The sequence below is a fragment of the Pristiophorus japonicus genome, chromosome 16 (assembly GCF_044704955.1).
Source record: "Pristiophorus japonicus isolate sPriJap1 chromosome 16, sPriJap1.hap1, whole genome shotgun sequence".
NCBI lineage: Eukaryota > Metazoa > Chordata > Chondrichthyes > Pristiophoridae > Pristiophorus > Pristiophorus japonicus.
The window spans coordinates 20,152,550-20,179,597 of NC_091992.1; the positions used below are offsets into that span (position 1 = coordinate 20,152,550).

The 27,048-nt window shown below is 44.6% G+C and overlaps 1 long non-coding RNA gene across 1 annotated transcript in view; it reads right to left on the reverse strand.

Annotated features, from left to right (window-relative positions):
- Window positions 1–27,048, reverse strand: part of LOC139226985 (uncharacterized) — a 152,581-nt gene that overhangs the window by 124,495 nt on the left and 1,038 nt on the right. Inside the window, exon 2 of the long non-coding RNA XR_011587344.1 lies at window positions 879–987. This is a non-coding gene — a long non-coding RNA (uncharacterized lncRNA). The remainder of the gene's footprint in view (window positions 1–878; window positions 988–27,048) is intronic.

Below are 27,048 nucleotides of genomic sequence, written 5' to 3' on the forward strand. Positions count from 1 at the left end.
TTATATGTGATTCCAAACCCACAGCAATGTGGTTGACTCTTAACTGCCCTCTGAAATGGCCTAGCGAGCCACTCAGTTGGACCAAACTGCTACAAAGATCAGTGGTTCAAGAAGGCGGCTCCTTCTCCGGGACAATTAGGGATGGGCAATAAATGCTGGCCTTGCCAGCGATGCCCACATCCTATGAATGACTACATTTCTAAAAAGTACACCCACCTCACCAGTCATTAAAGAGGTGGTCAGAGGCAGCACTCTGCTATTTGCCCACAGATTCCATTTTGTCACGTCAAGTTTGTCTGCCCATCTTTTCAGCCTCACCCATCATTTCCTGCACTCCCCCCCCACCACCTCACCCCCCAATCTCCCCTTTGCAAAGGCTGCTAACATTTTGGCAATCTCTTTTGAGGCTTTAAAAAGGTATACAATTTGTTTCCATTATCAACCATGTAGCAGAGGGTATGTTTTATTAAAAAATATAATTTGGGAGAAGTGACTGTTCTCCAGAATCCTTTCACTCTTCACATGTGCCATCTTGGATACTTTTATGGGGCGGTTTTAGTGCCAATTTGTGTGAATATAAAATGGTTTCTCCAGCGTGAAACTTCTCGGAGCGGCCACCCTACAGCGCTTGGACTGGTCACCACAAGAATATAAGCCCAGCATGGTATCACTTCAGATACCAGTGGAGGAAGAGCATCCAGGAGGGCGCTGAGCACCCTGAGTCTCGTCGCCGAGAGCATGCAGAAAACAAGCACGGGCAGCGGAAGGAGTGTGCGGCAAACCAGTCCCACCCACCCTTTCCTTCAACCACTGTCTGTCCCACCTGTGACAGAGACTCTAATTCCCGCATTGGACTGTTCAGTCACCTGAGAACTCACTTTTAGAGTGGAAGCAAGTCTTCCTCGATTCCAAGGGACTGCCTATGATGATGACTCCAGATTTTTTAAATTTTCACGTAGTTAGCTGGATCTCTTGGGTACTTGATATCTGTAAAAAATAGTTGTAAATATATTTTCAGGGTATGGACACGGCCACCCTTACGCTCAAACATTCCGTATGAAGAGCCCTACACTTGTGGCTCAGACCAGTAGCACCGTTAACAACAGCTATAGACACCGTTAAAGAAGTTAAACAAGTTTTTGGTATAGAGCAAAGAGTGCAGTAGCACCAGAGATAATGAATTGGGACAAATCTTGATACTAATGCCTGATTACAGTTGTTTGTGCTCCTCGCCCCCTTTGTAATGCATGCACCTGTGAGGATGGTCACATGTTTATAGCATTGTGAGTGGCCTAGCCAGCCACGTGATGTTCACAAAACTCAATAAAACCCCAGCCAGTTGGGTCTAGGTCATCCACGATGAGGTATGCAGTTGTGAGCCTAGTGGATGAACTGGTAACGTGTAGTGTGATTATTAAACCTTTGTTAATAAACCAACTTGTTCTTAATAGCAATGTGTTGCTATGAATTCTTAAGCAAAGAACCCTTGAAGTAAATACATTACACTCTTCATTTTGGAAGTTATTTTCTTCCCCCATCCCAAGTCAGTTCCCAGCGGAGTAGGCAAGTAAACGGTCACTGCCGAGACACCCAGTACAGTTGCTATGGCTCCCGCTGTTGTTTTCTACACAAATTCATTGCCTCGAATTGAGATGAATAATACTGAGCAGACGGTCCCATCTTTTGATTTCCAGTCTGTCCTGAGTTGGCTGATATCATCAAGGCTGTGAGTTGGGGGTTTGTAATTTGTTCCTTGGGTTTAAGAGAGGAGGAAATTCAGCCAAGTTTCCAGTCCTGTTTGCTTTCCAGACACTAGCTGGAAAGCGCATGTGTGTGAACATTAACTTTGGACTCAACTGTGACGTCCTCTGGGGGCCGATTTTAACTCTATTCGCTCAGCAGAAACCTGGCGGGTGAGCAGTTCAAATGGCCCTGGCTCTTACCCGTCCAAAAGCCGCCATGATCTGCAATTTTTACCTGGGCATGCAACAAGGATATGTTCCCGGAGCCAACAGGGTCCTTCTTTACACTTGCAGGTTGTGGCCCGATGCCATCATTGAGACCCGACTGTAATTTTAACTCGGGCCTGAGCGAGGAATCCACCTTGCTTGGCACACCTCTCTGCCAATGACCAAAGACAACCATCTCGGCTTATTTTGGTCAATAGAGCCGAGCTTTACCATCTGCAGAAAAGACTCCTGTAGCCAATTTGTAACAGAGGGACAGCATTGCCCGTTGTTGGCAAGTTTAGTAATGTCCTCAAGTGCGATGTCTATGACTCATTCCTGGCTAGCTCTGCAATATCAGATAATGTGGTGGTGACTGTACATGCATTAGACTAGTGACTGTTGCATGGGTTAACACGGGCAACACTTTCATCTCCTTTTCCCTGAATAGCATGACATGCCTTCCCAATGTCACTGACCTCCAGTTTATGTTACACGTGTTTAGTATGTCCTTAGAAGCTGTAAATGTGGCAAGGCTTTCAGTTGTACATTGCATCTGAACTATGTGCCCGGCTGAGGTTAGGGCATGCATGAGGTGCGGTAAGAAAGCTGTAAGGTTCTGTAAGTGCTTGGAAGGATGCGTATTAAATGTTGAACAGGATGACAGGCGATGGAACCTTAGGCCACCGGCTTGGCACATGATAATGTTGGTTAGTCTAATCTTGTTAGATTCCTTAAAGTGTACCATTCTTCTCTTGGATTTGTTACCAAATCCTGTAGACAGCATTAAGCCTCACTTTTACCCCCTGCCAGATGTAATTTTTGAAGAAAAGTTGAGCAGGTTGGGCCTATACTCATTGAAGTTTAGAAGAAATGAGAGGTGATCTTATTGAAACATATAAGATACTGAGGAGGGCTCAACAAGGTGGATGCAGAGAGGATGGTTCCACTTGTGGGGGAATTTTGAACTAGGGGGCATAGTTTCAGAATAAGGGGTCGCCCATTTAGAACTGAGACGAGGAGAAATTTCTTCTGAGGGTCATAAATCTGTGGAATTCGCTGCCCCAGAGAGCTATGGAGGCTGGGTCATTGAATATATTTAAGGTGGAGATAGACAGATTTTTGAACGATAAGGGAGTAAAGGGTTATGGGAAGCGGGCGGGGAAGTGAAGCGGAGTCCAAGATCAGATCAGCCATGATATTATTAAATGGCAGAGCAGGCTCGAGGGGCCAAATGGCCTACTCCTGCTCTTATTTATTTTGTTCTTATGTTCTTATGTGGTGCACTGGTGTCCTCCGGGGAGGGTGCCCTGCCATAACAAATAAGGCAAGCTCCTCACACCCATCTCATGCAGTTATGTTACTGGACTAATAATCCAGAGGCCTGGACTAATCATCCGGAGACATGAGATCAAATCCCACCACGGCAGCTGGGGAATTTAAATTCAGTTAATTAAATAAATCTGGAACAAAAAGCTAGTATCAGTAATGGTGAGCACGAAACTATCAGATTGTCGTAAAAACCCATCTGGTTCACTGATGTCCTTTAGGGAAAGAAATCTGCCGTCCTTACCCGGTCTGGCCTATATGTGACTCCAAACCCACAGCCATGTGGTTGACTCTTAACTGCCCTCTGAAATGGCGCTAGCAAGTCACTCAGTTGTACCAAACCACTACAAAGAACCGCGGTTGAAGAAGACGGCTCACCACCACCTGCTCAAGGACAATTAGGGATGGGCAATAGATGCTGGCCTTGCCAGCGATGCCCAGATCTTATAAATGAATATATTTTTTTAAAAGTGCATCCACTTCACCAGTCATCAAAAATGTGGTCAGAGGCAGCATTCTGCTATTTGCCCACAGATTCCATTTTGTCATGTCAAGTTTGTCTGTCCATCTTTTCAGCCTCACCCATCATTTCTACTGTCCCCTCCTTACTCCCCTTTGCAAAGTGCAAACATTTTGGCAATCTCTTTTGAGGCTTTAAAAAGGTCTACAATTTTTATTTAATCCCCAACCCCAAGTGTAACCCATTAATTTTGAGCAGTTGCCGATTACGGATTACATTCTCCCAACATCCAAAAGGGTTTCTTTTATCGCTCTCTCTGCAGAAGCACAATGCTGCACTTCGATCAGATTGACCCTTCAAAGAGAGCTTCATTGTAGCAGTAAGCTCAAGGAATTATGTACTTTCCTTGACATAAATCCTATGTTCCCTCCAGCTGTGGCTCAGTGGGTAGCACTCTTGCCTCTGAGTCAAAAGGTTGTGGGTCCAGGAACTTGAGCACATAAATCTAGGCTGACACTCCAGTGCAGTGCTGAGGGAGTGCTGCACTGTTGGAGGTGCTGTCTTTCGGATGAGACGTTAAACCAAGGCTCCTTCTGCCCTCTCAGGTGGATGTAAAAGATTCCATGGCACTATTTCGAAGAAGAGCAGGGGAGTTATCCATGGTGTCCTGACCAATATTTATCCTCAATCAACATAACAAAAAAACAGATTATCTGGTCATTATCACATTGCTGTTTGTGGGAGCTTGCTGTGCGCAAGTTGACTGCCGTGTTTCCCACATTACAACATTACAAAAGTACTTCATTGGCTGTAAAGTGCTTTGAGACATCCGGTTGTCGTGAAAGACGCGATATAAATGCAAGTCTTTCTTTCTTTCATTTCTTTCTTTCCCTAAATCTGATCTTTACGGGGCTCCCTGTTGAAGCCTGAACTCATCCATTTTAGAGGAACAGTACTGCTAGAATGTAAGGATTCTTTCCATTGATTGCAGTCATTAATATTTTGGCTATTCTTCTCCCTCACAATTGCCTTTCAAACTGTACTCTCCACAATATCTCTGCTCTCTATCTGACTGATCAGGTTGGAATGGGATCCCTCCATCTAAGCACCTTTTTGAACAGCAAGAAACATTACTAGTCAGGTCTTGTGATCTGGACTGCATACCTCAGTGGATCCCCCAGGACACAAAGTGCAGGGTTCAGGACGATTTATACTCTTTTAAGGCTGTATTTTTTTATGAAGTTGATTCACCTCCTCTCATTAAGATTGGACCCTGGGGCAGCCCCAGGGCAGGTGCAAAAGGATGAATTTATTTATTTACACATTTCCAGCACCAGGGGGAGTCTCGTACTCCATTTTTCTCAGATTATGTGAGGTGCAGAATTTCTGTCTAGCTTCCTTCTACAATTTGTTTTTCGCTTTTTAACACATTATGTCAAATGAAGGGATTTCTCATTCGACTTCCCAAATATTATTCCCACGCCAACTGGACATTTCTCTCAGGTGTCTACTGATGCTGCTCTGTAACAGGACACTAGGAGATATACAAGAATGGCTTACAATAGCTTACCTGCGGCTTTTATATCCCTCCCTCTGGGGAAACGCAGCTGGCATTAGGAATTTCCATGTCAAACATCATGATTGTTAATCTCCCTTCTACCAGTCCACTGGTGCAGTGCAACACACTATGCCACAAAACCACCACAGGTAGAGCAGTCAGCTGTACGATCAACATCATGCTCTTAAAATTGCACTGAAAAGTATTTCCAGTATGATCATGTAAAGGGCTGGATTTTGGGCTTTTGCGGTTTCGGGGCGTTAATCGCGGCGGGGCGTTAAAGATAGCGCCTGAAAATAGTTTGCGCCCTCGGCTGCAAGTTTCAGCAAAAATGTAAGTTGGAGGAGCGTTGGCGTTAACTCAAGCATTACATAACGGACTTTGTGTTCCCGAGCCGAAACTTGCAGCGGTAAAGAAGGTTCATTGTTGTTTAGTGCCCTGCAACATAACGTTGTATATTGTATTGTTTTATTTTGGTGGGGGGAGTTTTTATGACTTTGTTACAGTAAAATATATGAATCATCATTTGCCATTGGTGTCTTGTACATCATTCCAACGTTCACTGGAAATGTGCCTTTATGGGGGCATATAGCGTGACCAGTATTAGCTCCATCCCTCAGCTTTCCCAATTTAGGAGAGCTGGCGACGTGCGAGTGTTGATCTGCCAGCACCTCCACGCTGCCTCCCCCGTGGATGGTGCAGTTATCCAATGGGGGCCTCGCCAGGCTCCTCTTCGTCATCCTCCTCCTCCTGAGGAGGGCATGCAATCCCCACTGACAATGCCTAGCCCCTCATGATGGCCAAGCTGTGCAGCATGCAGCACACCACAATGAATTCAGAGACCCGTTGAGGGAGATGGCATATCTGTCAGCACTTCCTTTCAGAAGTGCTGCCTTCTCACACACTGCTCCTCAGAGAACTGGAGGTCTGAGCATAAGTGTCTGTAAACCGGTGAGGGGCGGGTGAGGTCTCCTTCCCGGACGTCTTCTGCCTCTCATCGTCCATTGGCCGACATGGCCAAGAGTCCTTCCTCTAGCTTGACGCTGCCTGGCAATAGCATGGAGCATGAGACGCTGGTGCTCTAGTAATGGCCCATTAAATTTTCTCACTGAAGTTGTAAGGGCACTGTAACCTCAGATAAAAGTGACGTTTGCAAGTCGGAGCTTCACACAGCGTTATGTGCGCAACTGTAGTCAATATGACCTGCGATGTAGGATCCTCATCCCTCCATTTAAAAATGCTGCCAATACCGCCTGCTGCACCCGGTTTTACAGGTGTTTCCTGGGGCGAGCATTAACTGAGGCGTAAGAGCCGAATGTTCCATCCGGGGCGCAAGCACAGCATTGCACGATGATTGACGTCATGATCTCAGTCAAAATGGATGGCGGGACGGTAAGTTTTTGTGCCGGCGCTAACCAGTAGCCGAATCCACCGGTTGGGCGGTAAATCCTGGATGCCCGGTATTACGCCCAAAAGCAGCATTTAACGCCCCATCGGGGCGCTAACTGAGGCGCAAATGAGCCGAAAATCCAGCCCGAAGTGTTTGACTGAAATTTCTGCCTGCACTATTTCAGCACTTTTAAACTTGTATGCATTTATATTAAGCAAAGTGCAACTTGACTTGTCTGGTTTACACATTACACAATACATAAATAATGCTATAAATCGTCTTCCTATTTACAAATAATACTTTGGTTTGGTAGCTGTTCTTTTAAATCAATTCATATTCATAAGCATTTTAAAATCGGCCACAGTTCAGATTTCTATATTGAGCATATTTTGATACAGTGTGTAATATTTCGCAGTTATCTATATTGATCTGCATTTGCTACCTGTCAGCCTGCTCCACAAAATGCCTATGCATTGCTGCTGGATCCCTCATTCTTCCTCACAGTTTGCCATTCTCCCTTATTTGTCCCTCTATTCCTATGTCCAGAGCATTTATGAGTATGGAGAACAAGAGAGGCTCCAACATGGATCCCTGGGGCACCTCACTAACTACATCTTGCTAATCTGATAAATATTTAAGGGTTTCAACACCATGCTTTCTATCCTACAGTTGACCCTCTATCCATGCTATCACTTTACCTTTATTACCATGGGCCTTATCGTGATGAGGCACTTTATCAAATGCCTTTTGAAAGCCCAAAATTATACATGCCCTTTGTCAATTCAATGAAACTATTCAAGAATGGCCTGCACCTTTTATTGTTTTTGTATGGGTTGAATGCAAAAATATACATCAGGAACGTATTGCAGAATAAATATTATCTTTCCAGATGTATACCTTTACATTTAGGAAGGGGAAGAGTCAAATGGACATATACCTATCTTCATAGATATTATTACAGGAGTGCTATTTGCCTGTTTACATTGCTGTACGTTTGCACTGATAACATCACAGATTGCAGCCAAGGTGCCACCAGGTGTTAACTGAATGGAGGATCCTAACTATTGATGTCAGCAATGACACCTTTCCCTTGGGGCAAGTGTTCATTCAACAGATGGCAACAACTGTTAATGACAGGTCAGGCTTGATGCTTTTATCTGTTTTTAAATGTGGGGGAGATTAAAGATAACTTGGGCTGGACTTTTGGTTTGTTGCTGTCTCTGTTTTCGTCCCGGAGGGGCAGTAATGGCGGCGGAAAGCATTTCCGGGCAGGCGGCCAGCTTCCAGCGCCCCGCCGGAATATTCGGTGCCGGGTTTGTGGGGGCGCGGAGCAGTACCACCCGGGAGAGGCGAGCCGGTGTGCAATGCCTTTGGTTGCGACACCAGCTCGAAATTTGAAACTCGCCCGATCCATCTCGCCTCACAGCGCCCCCTAGTGGGACCGCCTGTGAAAGCTGCCGGCCCAATCCGTAGCGGCCGCAGTGAGGGAAGGAATGTCGACCCGAGGTAAGTGTGATTGTTTTTTTTTTATTTTTGCGATTCATGTGGATGTGGCGTCAGGAAAGTACTGGGAATGTTTTTGGTGGGTTTTTCAGATTTTTTTTTCACGGAAGCCTCTCTCAGAGCGCCCCGAGGCCGGCTGTTTAGCTCGGGATTTTCATTTGCTCAGCCGGCCTAGTGCCCTAAAAGAGGTGTAGAACGCCTCCCTTAGCGCTTCACTCCACATTCAGGGCCCAGCTGGTGAATTTTGCGGCTGGAGACGCAAACCATTTCCTGGCGCAAAATTTACCGTTCCGCCTGGGTTAACGCCGCAACAGAGGCGAGACCGAATTTCCAGCCCAAACTTATTTTCATTTGAATCCTATTTGTGAAATCAGTTTCTTGCAATTGCTTCCACCAGCTATCATTCTATGTAAAATATTGCATTCTTGGTAATTCCTTTTTACTTCTCTCCATTTTTCTCTCACTCCCTTCCTCGTCTCAAGATGGTCATTGCCTCAATGAGATATGGTTCCCTGGCTGGCAGTTGTCCACCATTACCTCACTCAAATTATTAATGTATGAGCCTTTGCATCGGGAGTCAGCAGACTATTCGGCTGTGAAGAGCATCATCACTGAGCCGAATCTTATCTTGATTGGCTCACAATTTCAACTAGTGCTGTTGGATAATAATCAGGATCAAGGGTCCTGGTCAATATTCTCTTCTCTCACCCAGGCTGCAGCACATAATTGTGTCACCCTTATTGCTCCCCAGCTAAGCTCAGCCATTCATCAAAGACCAAAGCTGCATCGACTGCTCCGTCTACCTGTTGGTGCCAGCATCAGATCCGAGCCATTTTAATGCCTGGTCTTCATTAGCATGCTGCTGATGAGCAACGTGCAACTCGCCAATTCTCAAAGCCAGGAAATCGGCTGGCTTCCATATTGAGCTGACTGGCCTTGAACAGGCTAACAGTAGGCCCACCAATAGAAATGTCAATCATCTTGGACCATTTATTGAATGGCCACCACACTCCCTTTAATGACCGCTGGTTAGACCGCTCAACACCTAACACTAACAGGCAAAGCGTGTATAGTACATGCTACGCCCAATTGTACCTGAGAATTACAATTGGGGTCTGACAACCAGCATTGGACTCCGATTTGCATGTTTAAGCAGATTTTTGGTTGTTTCCGGTAGCATAAATTCTTGCCCATTTACAGGCCCAACTGAAAATTGTATCAGCTGGGCCTTGGGCTTTTGATGAAGTGAGTGAGGTGTGCACCCCAATTTTTATTTCCTGGCCATCCATTTTTCTGGCAAGCCGGTCGTTGAAAATTATCCTTAGAAACTTTAGCCACAATTTTATAGCCCCACGCCTGACAAGCGCAGGGCATGCGGGGATTAAAATTGGGGCAGAGTACCATGAGCACGTCACGTTCTCAAATTACCGCCAATTCAAAATTACCGGCTTCTATCTGCAAATGGGTACTTTTCAGAATGGCAGGCAGTGACTAGTGGGGTACCGCAAGGTTCTGTGCTGGGGCCCCAGCTGTTTACATTGTACATTAATGATTTAGATGAGGGGATTAAATGTAGTATCCCCAAATTTGTGGATGACACTAAGTTGGGTGGCAATGTGAGCTGCGAGGAGCATGCTATGAGGCTGCAGAGTGACTTGGATAGGTTAGGTGAGTGGGCAAGTGCATGGCAGATGAAGTATAATGTGGATAAATGTGAGGTTATCCACTGTGGTGGTAAAAACAGAGAGACAGACTATTATCTGAATGGTGGCAGATTAGGAAAAGGGGATGTGCAACAAGACCTGCGTGTCATGGTACATCAGTCATTGAAGGTTGGCATGAAAGGTACAGCAGGCGGTTAAGAAAGCAAATGGCATGTTGGCCTTCATAGCGAGGGGATTTGAGTACAGGGGCAAGGAGGTGTTACTACAGTTGTACAGAGCCTTGGTGAGGCCACACCTGGAGTATTGTGTACAGTTTTGGTCTCCTAACTTGAGGAAGGACATTCTTGCTATTGAGGGAGTACAGCGAAGGTTCACCAGACTGATTCCCGGGATGGCGGGACTGACATATCAAGAAAGACTGGATCAACTGGGCTTGTATTCACTGGAGTTCAGAAGAATGAGAGGGGATCTCATAGAAACTTTTAAAATTCTGACGGGTTTAGACAGATTAGATGCAGGAAGAATATTCCCAATGTTGGGGAAGTCCAGAACCAGGGGTCACAGTCTAAGGATAAGGGCTAAGCGATTTAAGACTAAGATGAGGAGAAACTTCTTCACCCAGAGAGTGGTGTACCTGTGGAATTCTCCACCACAGAAAGTTGTTGAGGCCAATTCATTAAATATATTCAAAAAGGGGTTAGATGTCGTCCTTACTACTAGGGGGATCAAGGGGTATGGCGAGAAAGCAGGAATGGGGTACTGAAGTTGCATGTTCAGCCATGAACTCATTGAATGGCGATGCAGGCTCGAAGGGCCGAATGGCCTATTCCTCCACCTATTTTCTATGTTTCTATGTTTCAATGAAATTTACTGATGACATGAAATTGGGGTGGGGGTGGCTTGGAGGGTGACAAAGAAAATAAAAGTTTGTAGGGTGGGCCGATGGAGCCCAGTGTAGAATAAAATGGAGTAATATGTTTTGGAAGAATAAGGAAAGGAACCACACCTTATATGATAAGATTTTAAATGGAATAGAAGGCAGAGAGACCTTGATCTGTAGATACTCGTCATAAGTACAGCAATGCAAGTAGATAAGGTGACAAAATGGCAAACAGAATCTTTGGTTTTGTATCTGGAGGCATAGAATATAAAAGCAAGGAGGTAAGGTGGAATTTGTGTAAGATCTGTATAGGTTGTAGTATTGTGTGCAGTATTATGCAGCCAATTATAGAAGAATATGTGAACAATGCAAGAGGTGCAGTGTTGATTCACCAAGATGTTACCAGGGATTAATTAAGGGTTGTCATTATGAAAAGATGAGTTGAGAATCCAGGGCTTTTTTCAATAGAGCTCAAAAGGTTCAGGGTTGACCTGATAGAGATCTTCAAGATTATGAAGGGCGATGATAAGAAACATCGTGATAGGTTGTTTCCACTGGTCAAGAAGGCACGCATTTCAGATAATCACAAAAAGAATCACTGGGGAGATTAGAAAAAGAATCTATACACAAACGATTGTTAAAATGTGGATGTCTTTACCACAGAAAGTTGTTGAGGCCAATTCACTAAATATATTCAAAAAGGAGTTAGATGTAGTCCTTACCACTAGGGGATCAAGGGGTATGGCAAGAAAGCAGGAATGGGGTACTGAAGTTGCATGTTCAGCCATGAACTCATTGAATGGCAGTGCAGGCTCGAAGGGCCGAATGGCCTACTCCTGCACCTATTTTCTATGTTTCTATGTTTCTAATGCTCCACTGAGCCAAGCCACGGAGCCCGCCCCATTTGTAGCCCCCGCTCGCACCTGCTCCCCAGACGCCGTGCATGCTCTCCTTGGGGCTGCTGTGTGATGTGATCCGAGGGGGAAGAGGGGTGCCCCCATAATGTCACCACCCACTCCAGGATCTGGCACTTGTGGCAAAGTGGGCTAAAAACACACAGAGCAGGCTTTGAATAAAATGAAACCAACAAAGTGAATTTGAGGCTAAAATCACATTAAGTGAACAGAACTCCAGCCCTTCGCTTTATTTCTCCCCCGTAACCTTGGCCACTTCCGAGAGGGGTCTCCCCCCCCCCCCCCCCCCCCCCCGACCCCAGTTTGGGAACCTCTAAGGCATAGAAGTGAGAGAGAAATCATACAAATTATCTGGTGTCCACCTTACTTCCCCTAATTTAGGATAATTAGTGATGTGTTTGAGAGATAGACTTCAGTCATGCATAACTTTAATGGATAACCATAAAGCAGCATATCTGAAATGTTAATTTCTTTATGTTCCTTATGTAAGGAATCTGCTTGTAATTAATACAAAAGCAAAATACTGCGGATGCTGGAATCTGAAATAAAAGCAGAGAATGCTGGAAATCTCAACGGGTCAGGCAGCATCTGTGGAGAGAAAAACACAGTTAACGTTGCGGGTCGAAGATCCTTCGTCAGAACTGGCGAATGTTCGGAAAGAGCACATTCTTAAGCACTGAAAGGGGGAGGGGAAGAAAGAACAAAAGGGAAGGTCTGTGATAGGGTGGAAGGCAGGAGAGATTAGAGAGACAAAAGGGATGATGGGCCGAATTGAAATGGTAATGACAGAAGTCAGAAAAAGGTTAATCTGGATAGGGTGCGAATTAAATTTTAATTTAAGCTTGTAATTAAGTTTTCTGTTTTGTAATTATAAATGTTAATTCTTCATAGACCATCACAGCACAAGAGACTGTTAAGACCTCTCAGTAAAGCACATTTACTAAAGGCAGGTCAGTTTAGTCTTGAGTGAAACCTTTCGAGTGGTGTAAAATGTCAAGGGATTAGGACCACCACAAGGCCTTTATTGTCGGAGGGGAGATACTTTTTCTCACTTCCCACACCTCCTCCACCACCACAAAGTGGAATTTTGTCCAATGAGTGGATGAGTAAATTTGCATTAGTGTTATATAACCACAATTCATTTTTACATGGAAAATGGGAAGGAACCTACATAACCAAAAAAATTAGCCGAGGTTTTGACTATTTCCAAAATGATATTTTGTCATATGGTTCAGAATTTAATTTAGCCCTGCAATTTGTATGCACCCTGAGATTATGATTAGCTGCTTTAGCATTTGTTTGGAAGGTACATCACAGTAAAAGAATTATAATCTATTTCACAAAATATAACAACTTCAACGTTGGTGGGTTTTCTCCTGTGGAAACTCATTGCATATTGAGGAGAGAATCTGAATCATGATCTGGGTAAGTTTAAAACAGAGGTAAGAAAATTGATCTCCAGCCCTCGAACTGTGTCCAAGTGTTTAAAACTGTCAACCAGCCAAACATTCATGTGATGTCAGAATTGCTTGTGTTTCAGAAGCATCTACTAAAGCCTTTCCTGCTCTTTAATCATAGAATTATGGAATAGTACAGCACAGAAGGAGCCCAGTCGGCCCATCGAGTCTGCGCCAGCTCTTTCGAAGAGCTATCCAGTTAGTCCCACTCAGTGTTCCCTTTAAGCTGCGCAGCCGCCCTCCAGGGATCTCGCTTGCTGGCTTTTCAACGCAAAAACCGCGCATTTGTGGCATATTGAACGGCCCATGCAGCCCCTTAAAGGGGCAACACAGCGCCCCAAAAATTAGAGGATCATTGGTCCCACTCCCCCACGTTTTCTCCATATCCCTGCAATGTTTTCTCCTTCAAATATTTCTTCAATTCCCTGATGAAGGCTGCTATTGAATCGTATCCACCACTCTATCAGGCCGTGCATTCCAAATCCTAACCACTCGTTGTGTAAAAAAAGATTCCCTTCTTGTTGCTTATTGATTCTTCAATGCCAAGTCCAGTGCCAGCACAGTACTGAGTACAATCGCTGTAGTATGCAAAACACATAAATTTCTACTACCTGTAATGTAAAGTCATAGGCCCCGATATTGGTGGCCTTACCACCCAATGCCGCCGAGTTTTCCTGCCGTTTTCCTCTCCTCAACATTCTCCTCTTGGGCTGGAGCGGGCGGGAGGGGAGCACCGCTGAGAACCGCCCACTGACGTCCTCTGGCGGCCAAGTCGCGTGAGTGGCCTCCCGCCCGCCGAGCTGCCAGATTGGTATGGGTGGGAGTCGGCGGGAGTCGGCGCCAGCAGGGGGAAGGACGGCTGCGAGGAGGCTGTTCATACCCCAACAGTAGGTATGAAGACCTGCAAAAGAAGGTTAGTGAACACCTTTTACATTTTTTTTTTTTTACAGCGACTTACCTGGATGTGGTCCCCTGAAGGTGTTTTTTTTTCTTTGTGATGTTTTTACTTTTCAGGTCTTCCTCCCTCCCTGGGCCCGACTCCATCCTCGACGGCACTTGGGCGGCAAGCTCCTTTGCCGCCGAGATTGAGAGCTCCCGCCCACTGCCGCCCAGATTGACGGCATAAGCCGTTATTTTGCCGTCGGGTGGTACTGCCACCTCTTTTAGAGGGATCTTCCTGGCAAAGTACCGCCCAGTCTCTCGACAGCCATCGGCAGTCCTTTGGGTGGCAAATGGGCGGACCTTGCAGCTCATGAAAACTGGGACCATAGATTGCGGCCCCTGAAGCAACACCAGCTTAATACAAGAGTGAGCAACACATTGCATGTGATGTGTAGCTTTGGAATACCAATTTTTGCTCCGTAGCAATTTCAGAGTGCTCCTGAATGGGTGCATGGGGACTAACTGGCCGTCACAAAATTGCTGATCCATCCATTACCATCCAATTTCAAGGCTACTGGATGCCAGAAGTAGAAAAGTATTAGCACAGACATCCTTCAACTTGATGAATAACAAAATTCACCAAAAGGACACAAAAATTCACAAAGCAAAAATAGAAAACCATCATCGAACAATTCAAGATTATTAATGATCCAATCAAAAGAATGACCAACATCTGAAAGGATATTTTAATCAGCTATTTACATTCCATCGCGACAACAGTTAATATTTTACTTATGAGTCAAAGTTATGAGTCAAGTCACGCAGTAAATTGCAGAGAACAGGATTGCCAATGTTTACATCTGTGCATTAGTTTCCCAAGTAACATGCTTACAGATTTGTGCACAAAGGGTATGACTTTAATGCTGATATTCTAGCCAGAATACACTTCGAGGAAAAACAATAGTTCATTTCCCTCCCCCAACCCTCACCCCGCCCCAGTATAAAAACATTAAGGTATTTATCCACCACCTAACAGTGCATAGATCAGGAGACTTGGTAGAGAATTGTTTTCATCAGCTATTTTTAAATGGGGTTGAGTTCCTCATTAAAAATGTGATTGCCTCATTATAAGTAAATAATATAGGCTCCTATAGAGATTGTGGAAGCAGATAATGTTGATTCATTCAAATGCCAATTGGATAGATTACTTTCAGAAAATAATATTTTGGGATACGGTATATGAGTAATTTGAGACGTGACATGTGGTGAGTGTCGTGTGCTCGGGAGGCACAGGTGACTTTGCATCTATAGGGCCCAAATTTGCCCAGGAGTTGCTCCGTTTTTTTTTGAGCAACTTGATTTTTCTGGAGTATCTTAAAAATCCCCATTCTGTACATTCAATTTGTGCCAGTGTAAGTGAGTTAGTTAGGATTTTTTTTAGTTTAGTTTTTTTTTCAAAAGGGGGCGTTACCAGCCTCCTATGCCCGTTTTGGCCATTTAAGCCAGTTTGGACAGCTAATAGTTGCTCCAAACTAACTTAGGCCAGCGTATGTGGCCACTTGTGGCCGCACAGAAAACCTTTGCAGAGAGTTAAGAAATCAGTGCAGTTAGGTACTTAATGAGTTAACTAAAGAATGTGAATAGGACCAAACAGCTATACAGGACTGACAAATTTCGCAAAGTTAATTTACTATACAACAGAAGCATTAATGGAAGCTTAAACTACAAAAATAAAAGAAGTAAAGAGACAAAACATATTTACATAATTTTTTCAAAATATCCAAATTAAAAATCCTGCTCATAGGAAAGTATTTTCATCAACAGAGTTAAGGAACTTGAGTAAGCTCATTAAAATTACTGGCTACAGTTATCACACTCACCCCACCCCCCCATCAAAACTCTTCTCTCTTCCCCCGTCCCATCAAAACTCTCCTCTCTTCCCCCGCCCCCCCCATCAAAACTCTCCTCTCTTCTCCCCCCCGGATCAAAACTCTCCTCCTTCCCCCCTCCCTCCCATCAATCCTCTCCTCTCTTCTCCTCCCCCCACCCATCAAAACTCTCCTTTCTCCTCCCCCCCAGAACAAAACTCTCCTCCTTTCCCCCACCCCAACTCTCCTCTCTCCTGCACCTCCCACACCCCAGATCAAAACTCTCCTCCTTCCCCCTCCACAATTAAAAATCTCCCCGCACCAATCTGTTTCTTGTAGCCCTCAGCGCGGGAAGGCAATGGCTGGCCTGTGCGGCAGGCCACTCAGCCCAGGATAGGGGCGGGATGCGTTGGGTCCCACGCTGCAGGCGCGCAACATCACAATCATGGGAGGAGCTACTGCGCATGCGTGAACACTCTACTGCGCATGCGGACAGCTGCCAGGACTCTTTTAGGCGTGGTGCCTTAGCTCCGCCCCACAATGGACTCGCCACGTCGCGCCAAGCCCCGGGAGAGTCGGCAGAGAGGCCAGAATCCGGGGACATCTTTTTGCCGCCGTTTGGAAAAATGGGTGGGCCAAATTTGGGCCCACTGTTCCCAAAGCTCTCCATCCAGTTTCTCTCGCCTCATATCTGGGTCTCTTGTACACCAATTGGTAGGGATTGACCGCTATGATTAGTTAACAACTCCCTTGGTGTATCACCAGGATGATCAAAGGGGAACTAGATGGACCATGGTATTTTTCTGCCTAGTAATTCCTAGGTTCCTATAACAATTTTGATGATTAGATCAAATGAGCAAGGATCAAGATAGCATTCCATCAGCCAGGTTGGAAAAAAAATGATAACTCTGCAGGTAATTTTCAACAGCAACACCAGAAACTTGCATTTATATAATGTCTTTAATGTAGAAAACATTCAAAGGCACTTCACAGAGATATAATGCATACCAAACAGTAATGGAAGAGCCATTAAAAGAAAGAAAGACTTGCATTTATGAAGCACCTTTCACGACTACTGGATGTCTCAAAGCGCTTTACAGCCAATGAAGTACATTTTGAAGTGTAGCCACTGTTGTAATGTAGGAAATGCAGTGGCAAATTGGTGCACAGCAAGCTCCCACAAACAGCAATGTGATAATGACCAGATAATTTGTTTTTGTTATGTTGATTGAGGGATAAATATTGGCCAGGACACCGGGAATAACTCATAGAAACATAGACATAGAAACATAGAAAATAGGTGCAGGAGTAGGCCATTCGGCCCTTCGAGCCTGCACCGCCATTCAATGAGTTCATGGCTGAACATGCAACTTCAATACCCCATTCCTGCTTTCTCGCCATACCCCTTGATCCCCCTAGTAGTAAGGACTACATCTAATTCCTTTTTGAATATATTTAGTGAATTGGCCTCAACAACTTTCTGTGGTAGAGAATTCCACAGGTTCACCACTCTCTGGGTGAAGAAGTTTCTCCTCATCTTGGTCCTAAATGGCTTACCCCTTATCCTTAGACTGTGACCCCTGGTTCTAGACTTCCCGAACATTGGGGACATTCTTCCTGCATCTAACCTGTCTAAACCCGTCAGAATTTTAAACATTTCTATGAGATCCCCTCTCATTCTTCTGAACTCCAGTGAATACAAGCCCAGTTGATCCAGTCTTTCTTGATATGTCAGTCCTGCCATCCCGGGAATCAGTCTGGTGAACCTTCGCTGCACTCCCTCAATAGCAAGAATGTCCTTCCTCAAGTTAGGAGACCAAAACTGTACATAATACTCCAGGTGTGGCCTCACCAAGGCCCTGTACAACTGTAGTAACACCTCCCTGTCCCTGTACTCAAATCCCCTCGCTATGAAGGCCAACATGCCATTTGCTTTCTTAACCGCCTGCTGTACCTGCATGCCAACCTTCAATGACTGATGTACCATGACACCCAGGTCTCGTTGCACCTCCCCTTTTCCTAATCTGTCACCATTCAGATAATAGTCTGTCTCTCTGTTTTTACCACCAAAGTGGATAACCTCACATTTATCCACATTATACTTCATCTGCCATGCATTTGTCTACTCACCTAACCTATCCAAGTCACTCTGCAGCCTCATAGCATCCTCCTCGAAGCTCACACTGCCACCCAATTTAATGTCATCCGCAAATTTGGAGAAACTACATTTAATCCCCTCGTCTAAATCATTAATGTACAATGTAAACAGCTGGGGCCCCAGCACAGAACCTTGCGGTACCCCACTAGTCACTGCCTGCCATTCTGAAAAGTATCCATTTGTTTCCTGTCTAACAAACCAGTTCTCAATCCACGTCAGCACACTATCCCCAGTCCCATGTGCTTTAACGTTGCACATTAATCTCTTGTGTGGGACCTTGTCGAAAGCCTTCTGAAAGTTCAAATACACCACATCAACTGGTTCTCCCTTGTCAACTCTACTGGAAACATCCTCAAAAACTCCCCTGCTCTTCTTCAAAATAGTGCCATGGGATCTTTTACGTCCGCCTGAGAGATCAGACGGGACCTCAGTTTAATGTCTCATCTGAAAGACGGCACCTGCGACAGTGCAGCACTCCCTCAGCACTGCACTGGAGTGTCAGCCTAGATTTATGTGTTCAATTCACTGGAGTGGGACTTGAACCCACAACTTAAAACTCTGCGAAAGTAGAGAAGCATTGATAAAGAGTTAGCTTCAGGAGAAGACGTTTAGAGGTGGGGAGAAAGGAGCAAGGCAGAGCTCTGCCACAAATCGCAGAATGCAGGGAGAGCAGCGGTGCAGGAAGCCTGAATTAGAAGACAGAAGGGAGAAGGTTGGGAATTGGGGCTGAAAGAGGTTGCAGAGGCAGAGTAATGAGGCAGTGAAGGGATTTGTAAATGAAGTGTCATCACTAGGTATACATTTAATTAGCCCCACTATTGGGCTATATGCAATCATTAACAACAACAAAATTGCAAAAAAGGAACTATATTTTGTTTATCTTGTGTAATCTGAAACAAGCATATTTTCCATTTTTCTGTGGTAAAGAGCAAGAAAATTCCAGAAAGTTATTTTTTTTGTCCTAATAATTCCACTGCCCCATTATCATAGGCAGTCCCTCGGAATCGAGGAAGACTTGCTTCCACTCTAAAAATGAGTCCTTGGATGGCTGAACAGTCCAATACAAGAACCACAGTCTCTGTCACAGGTGGGACAGATAGTCGTTGAGGGAAAAGGTGGGTGGGACTGGTTTGCCGCATGCTCTTTCCGCTGCCTGCGCTTGATTTTCTGCATGATCTCGGCGATGAGACTTGAGGTGCTCAGCGCCCTCCCGGATGCACTTTCTCCACTTAGGGCGGTCTTTGGCCAGGGACTCCTAGGTGTCAGTGGGGATGTTGCACTTTATCAGGGAGGCTTTGAGGGTGTCCTTGTAACGTTTCCTCTGCCCACCTTTGGCTCATTTGCCGAGAAGGAGTTCCGAGTAGAGCGCTTGCTTTGGGAGTCTCGTGTCTGGCATGCGAACAATGTGGCCTACCCAGTGGAGCTGATCGAGTGTGGACAGTGCTTCAACGCTGGGGATGTTGGCCTGGTCGAGGATGCTAACGTTGGTGCGTCTGTCCTCCCAGTGGATTTGTATGATTTTGCGGAGACATCATTGGTGGTGTCCCTCCAGTGACTTAAGGTGTCTACTGTACATGGTCCATGTCTCTGAGCCATACAGGGGGGTGGGTATCACAACAGCCCTGTAGACCATGAGCTTGAAGGCAGATTTGAGAACCTGGTCTTCAAACATTCTTTTCCTCAGGCGGTCGAAGGCTGCACTGGCGCACTGGAGGCGGTGTTGAATCTCGTCGTAAATTTCTGCTCGTTGATAAGAGGCTCCCGAGGTATGGGAAATTGTCCACGTTGTCCAGCGCTGCGCCGTGGATCTTGATGACTGGGGGCAGTGCTGTGCGGCGAGGACAGGCTGGCGGAGGACCTTTGTTTTACGGATGTTTAGCGTAAGGCCCATGCTTTCGTACGTCTCAGTAAATACGTTGACTATGACTTAGAGTCCTGCTTCAATCACTTTTAATGCACCTAGCAGCGTGCATTGATATAAATCTTTGTATAATTGGCATATGCAGTATACTGGAGGGAGCCAGTGTGAACCTGAGCCAGATTTAAGCACTGGCTCAGACTTCTTTTCACATCTGAACCAATGCAAAATAAATATAGAAACAAGCAACGCTTTGGAACACCAACACTCTTCCGCACGGTGAATTACTAACCACAGCCATGCCATCATGGGGAGGTAGCTAGCATAGGCAATTGACTCCCCCTCAGGGAGGAAAGGATAGTTTGGAATGTCCTTGTTCAACTTCCAGCAGAGGCCTCGAAGCAGATCACCCACACTCTTGGTCATTAAGAAAGAGACCAATAGAAATAAAACAAGGGGATTATGTAAAGAGTGACTGTTTCAAAAAAAAAATGTGGGCAATGAATTGTGGTTAGCTCCATATTCTTGACAGGCATAAGAGATTTCTTTTATAACGGGAGCAGTCCCATTAGCTGCAGAGGTTCTCTGAGGGCATGCAAGTCACTGTAATGACAGATCCAACATAAATGCTCTTTATTTTCCTTTGTGCATAGCTACAGCATTCTTCAAAACAAATTGTTGCCATGCAAATGTAACAGCATGAGGTCGGTGAGACTGAGGCAAGAATTTATTGCATGCTGAGTCGGGACAGAAGACAAATTCAGGTATCGTAGGTTTTATAAGGGCATGGACCTAATGGGCCAAATGTCCTGTTTCCGTGCTGTAAATACATTGTAATACTTCGTAGTATTTTGGCAGTTGCTTTTGAAAAAGATGAAACTTAATTCCAGTGCATAATCTTTTTTGTCAATGAAAAATTCAGACAGTGCACTGAATAACAAAGGTAACCAAAACAGAAATGTGGAAATCGATGAGAAAAAGATAAAGATTACGAGGATGATACCAGAACTGAGAGGTTATAACTATCAGGAAAAAATGAGCAAGCTGGGCCTCTGTTCTCTTGAAAAGAGAAGGCTGAGGGGTGACTATTAGAGGTCTTTAAAAGGGGTTCGATAGGGTAGATGTAGATACGATGATGCCACTAATGTGGGAGACCAAAGCTTAGGATCAAGAATATAAGATAATGGGGTAGAAATTCTGACGTCCCCAGGCCTGTACGGAGTGTGTACGGACCCGGGAAGGCATCGGAAAAGCCGGTTTTCAGTGCGCAATGCGCACGCGCTGAAAACCGGCTTTTCCGATCTGTCAAGCTGAAGCTCGACAGATCGTAGCCAGTCGGGAGTGAGAACATTTGTACATGCAAGTTTGCGATATTTACACACATCTTGCCCAGCAAATGTCCTCAAAAATCTTGTGCCTGAAAAAGCTGGCGCATAGCCTACTTTTACAGGCGCAAGTGTTTTAAAAAAACACAAAAACATATAAAAATAAAGTTATGAAAACATATTTTATTGTTAAAAACCCTCCCCACAATGGTAAGTTTATTTTAAGGCATAATTAATGAAACTTTTTTAAAAATTGGGAAAATATTGTTTTTTATAAGACATTAATAGCTTTAAGTTAAATGCATCTTAAATATGTAGTATATAGTTTCTATTTTTTATTAGTGTTTTGCGTGTTTGGGGGGGTGTTTCTCATTCATAGTAATAGGAGTTTCGGAGTTACGAAACTCCTATTACTATGAATGAGTATATACTTTACCTGATTGACTGCCCAAAGTCATGTGACTCCAGCTCCAGGCCTGCGCACATCCCGATGTGTGCGCGCTGCGACGCGCAGCAAGAGGAGGCCTGTGCATCGGAAAGTCGAGCTGGTGCAGCAGCTTCAGATAGGTGCGTATTTTTTACTCTAAAATCTAGTCGAACGCCCGCGGGAAGGAGAAAGCGAAATTTCTACACCAAATCATTAATAAATCCACTAAGGAATTCAGGAGAAACGTCTTTCCCCAGAGAATGTGGAACTTGCTACCACACAGAGTGGTTGAGATGAACAGCATAGATGCATTTCAGTAGAAGCTGGATAAGTATATGAGGGAGAAAGGAATGGAAGGATATGTTGTTAGGATTGGATGAAGTAGGGTGGGAGGAGGCTCGCGAGGAGAATAAACACCAGCATGGTCCAGCAAGGACCAGTTGGGCCGAATGGCCTGCTTCTGTGCTGTAAATCCTATGTAAGTTTATGTAAAAAAAAAATGGACTGGATGATAAAATGGACCATTGTTAGAGGAAGGCAAATGGAGTTAAATAGTGTGGAGGGAGGGTAACTTTTCATTTATGTCTGTTCACATTTTGGCTTAGAAAGCCAAGGCAGATGCTTGGCTCAGCTTGATCTGGAAACTCTTTGGCTCATCTACCACTAATATACAGTATTGCATTACCCAAACCAACAGTGGCATTCGTAAGTCTTTGGAGGCTGCACATTTCTGGAAATAATTAAAAATTTTAACGTTTCTCTTCATTTGCACTTTTTCTGCCCTCTCATAGATTTTCCAAGAGAATGACAGTGCCGCTGGTGTTAAAGCACAAAGTGGAAGTTTCTGTTCAGGCTAACATTACAGTGGGTTAACTTGCACTGTTTTTAAAGAGCAGCTGCGACTCTGGAGAAAATCCAAATTCAGAGCTGTAGTGTAAATACAGTTGAGTTGGACTGTAATGGAATCTCAGGGAGTCGGATTAGGCCAAGCTCCATAAAGGAGAAGTCAGGCAGTTTGTAAACATCTCAAGACTGAATTTCAGTCTATAACCCACACCAGCACAACTATTATTTGTGTAACACAAGGCAGCTGTGTTATGTTTGGTGATAGGACTGCAAATCTTGGCGAGGGCTATGACAAAGAGAAGAGATGTGTATAGAAGCAAAATCTGAAATAAACGGCCTTGCACAATTTTGAATTTATTTTGTGAATAGGAAATTTATTTTCCCAATGTGGATCATTTTGAATTTGCAAAGCTTGCTCCTTTGCCTGAAAAAAAACATTTGCACGGGAAAAAGAAATGTAATTCTGCATATGCAAGCTGCAATTTTGAATGTTTGTTGTCTGGATAATGAAGCAGTCACAAACATAGTAAGAGTTCAAAAGGTCGTGGCCTTCGCCCAGCACCGAAAATTGATACAAATTGACGTTCCCAGAAACAGCCTTTTCAATAATCCACCATCTTCAGCAACACGTCAAATAAAATTACCTTCAACATTTCACCAACAATTATAATCAATAATGACAGACGCAAACGGGTGGGAAACCATCCTGAAGCCTTGCTTTTCCCAAGTTTTGTAAGCAGTGTTGTGCTTGCCAGTGGCACAGGCACATCCACGTTAATATTGGGGCAGAGCTTGCTTCGCTCAATTTTCTAAGACAAGCCTCTCCCCATAATTTCAACACGCTCCCTGTGAATGGAAAGTGTGCACGTGGAACTAAGTATGCATGCTGGTTGGTTGGGACTTGCATGGCTGGACGAGCAGTAATTTTAATGGGGATCTCTGGACTACTTTTCTGTGCTAGGTGTCCTGGGAAGGTGGAAGAAGGTGTGCAATTGTTTTGGTCAGCAAAAATGTGTGCAATGAGGGCATTGAGGCAGCCTCTCTTATTTAGCAACAATCATTGGAGTCCTGCCACAGCAGAGGAGGTTGGACCTTTTCATATTATCCTTCCATTATTGGTCCACTGTTTTAAACAGGCAGGGACTACCTTTGCTAATCAAAGAATCATAAAATGTTACAGCACAAAATCAGGCCATTTAATCTGTGTTGATATTTTTCTCCACGAGTCCCCTAATTTAACCCCACATGACTGCTGCCTCACCCTGCCTTTTAATATTTCTCTTTTTGAATCATAGCTCTCTTTTAAAATAAAATGATGGAATTTGTTTCACCAACAGTTCATGGCAGAGACTTCCACATTTTAACAATCGTTTGTGTATAGATTCTTTTTCTAATCTCCCCAGTGATTCTTTTTGTGATTATCTGAAATGCGTGCCCTCTTGACCAGTGGAAACAACCTATCACGATGTTTCTTATCATCGCCTTCATAATCTTGAAGATCACTATCAGGTCAACCCTTAATCTTTTGAGCTCTATTGAAAAAAGCCCTGGATTCTCAACTCATCTTTTAATAATGACAACCCTTAATTAATCCCTGGTAACATCTTGGTGAATCAACACTGCACCTCTTGCATTGTTCACATATTCTTCTATAATGGGTTGCATAATACTGCACACAATACTACAACCTATACAGATCTTACACAAATTTCACCTTACCTCCTTGCTTTTATAGTCTATGCCTCCAGATACAAAACCAAAGATTCTGTTTGCCATTTTGTCACCGTATCTACTTGCATTGCTATATTTATGACGAGTATCTACGGATCAAGGTCTGTCTGCCTTCTATTCCATTTAAAATCTTACCATATAAGGTGTGGTTCCTTTCCTTATTCTTCCAAAATATATTACTCCATTTTATTCTACACTGGGCTCCTTCGACCCACCCTACAAACTTTGATTTTCTTTGTCACAATTTCCAAGCCACCCCCCCCCCCACCCCCACCCCAATTTCATGTCATCAGTAAATTTCATAGAAACATAGAAAATAGGTGCAGGAGTAGGCCATTCGTCCCTTCGAGACTGCACCGCCTTTCAATGAGTTCATGGCTGAACAAGCAACTTCAGTACCCCATTCCTGCTTTCGCGCCATACCCCTTGATCCCCCTAGTAGTAAGGACTACATCTAACTCCTTTTTGAATATATTTAATGAATTGGCCTCAACAACTTTCTGTGGTAGAGAATTCCCCAGGTACACCACTCTCTGGTTGAAGAAGTTTCTCCTCATCTCGGTCCTAAATGGCTTACCCCTTATCCTTAGACTGTGACCCCTGGTTCTGGACTTCCCCAACATTGGGAACATTCTTCCTGCATCTAACCTGTCTAAACCCGTCAGAATTTTAAACGTTTCTATGAGATCCCCTCTCATTCTTCTGAACTCCAGTGAATACAAGCCCAGTTGATCCAGTCTTTCTTGATATGTCAGTCCCGCCATCCCGGGAATCAGTCTGGTGAACCTTCGCTGTACTCCCTCAATAGCAAGAATGTCCTTCCTCACCAAGGCCCTGTACAACTGTAGTAACACCTCCCTGCCCCTGTACTCAAATCCCCTTGCTATGAAGGCCAACGTGCCATTTGCTTTCCTAACCACCTGCTGTACCTGCATGCCAACCTTCAATGACTGATGTACCATGACACCCAGGTCTCGTTGCACCTCCCCTTTTCTTAATCTGTCACCATTCAGATAATAGTCTGTCTCTCTGTTTTTACCACCAAAGTGGATAACCTCACATTTATCCACATTATACTTCATCTGCCATGCATTTGCCCACTCACCTAACCTATCCAAGTCACTCTGCAGCCTCATAGCATCCTCCTCGCAGCTCACACTGCCACCCAACTTAGTGTCATCCGCAAATTTGGAGATACTACATTTAATCCCCTCGTCTAAATCATTAATGTACAATGTAAACAGCTGGGGCCCCAGCACAGAACCTTGCGGTACCCCACTAGTCACTGCCTGCCATTCTGAAAAGTACCCATTTACTTCTACTCTTTGCTTCCTGTCTGACAACCAGTTCTCAATCCACGTCAGCACACTACCCCCAATTCCATGTGCTTTAACTTTGCAGATAAATCTCTTGTGTGGGACCTTGTCGAAAGCCTTCTGAAAGTCCAGATACACCACATCAACTGGTTCTCCCTTGTCCACTCTACTGGAAACATCCTCAAAGAATTCCAGAAGATTGGTCAAGCATGATTTCCCTTTCACAAATCCATGCTGACTTGGACCTATCATGTCACCTCTTTCCAAATGCGCTGCTATGACATCCTTAATAATTGATTCCATCATTTTACCCACCACCGATGTCAGGCTGACCGGTCCATAATTCCCTGTTTTCTCTCTCCCTCCTTTTTTAAAAAGTGGGGTTACATTGGCTACCCTCCACTCCATAGGAACTGATCCAGAGTCTATGGAATGTTGGAAAATGACTATCAATGCATCCGCTATTTCCAAAGCCACCTCCTTAAGTACTCTGGGATGCAGTCCATCAGGCCCTGGGGATTTATCGGCCTTCAATCCCATCAATTTCCCCAACACAATTTCCCGACTAATAAGGATTTCCCTCAGCTCCTTTCTTACTCGACCCTCTGACCCCTTTTATATCTGAAGGTTGTTTGTGTCCTCCTTAGTGAATACCGAACCAAAGTACTTGTTCAATTGGTCTGCCATTTCTTTGCTATCCATCAAGATAATTTATGTGTATGTTAACTAAGAGTTTCCCCAATACAGATACATGTGCATTACTACTTACCACATTTTTCCAGTCTGAGAAACTTACTTTTACCAGTATCCTTTGGTTAGTGCCCATCAACTATCACTTTATCCATGTGACCAAATTCCCCATAATTCCAACCTTTGCCATAAGTCTTTCAGGTAGTATGTCAGCAGGTGCTTGATGCACAAAACATCTTATGATCTTGCCTCTTTTTGGAAGCCTTATCTGAAAGATGCATTGTAATCCTTTTTCTCTCTTCCAATAGGTTCATCTCAAGATGAGGAGGGGAGAGCAAATGCCCTCGTGGATCCTGGGCCATCACAACAGCTTGCGTCAGGCACTCCACCTGTCCCAGGCACCCCAGAGAATGTAGGCCATCAGTTTGAGGAAGGTGTACCAGTGAGGAGCAGCAAGGGAAGGTGGCCGGAGTGGAACAGAGAAGAGCAGGCCAGGCTGAGGGCTTGTGTCATTTTTCAGCCCTATGAGCAAAGAGTTGTTATCCTATTGGCATGCCTTCAAACTGGAGTTAATACAGGAGCAGAAAGTCTTCACAACATCGTTTGAGCCTGCCATGAGCAGCATGCATCAGCAGACATATGCAGCAGAGCACCTCCAACATCAATGATTGAATAAATTTAAGACAGCTTCTTAACCGATAAGGGATTAAGGGGTTATGGGGAGCGGGCAGGGAAGTGGACCTGAGTCCATGATCGGATCAGCCATGATTGTATTAAATGGTGGAGCAGGCTCAAGGGGCCATACGGCCTACTCCTGCTCCTATTTCTTATGTTCTTATCACTGCA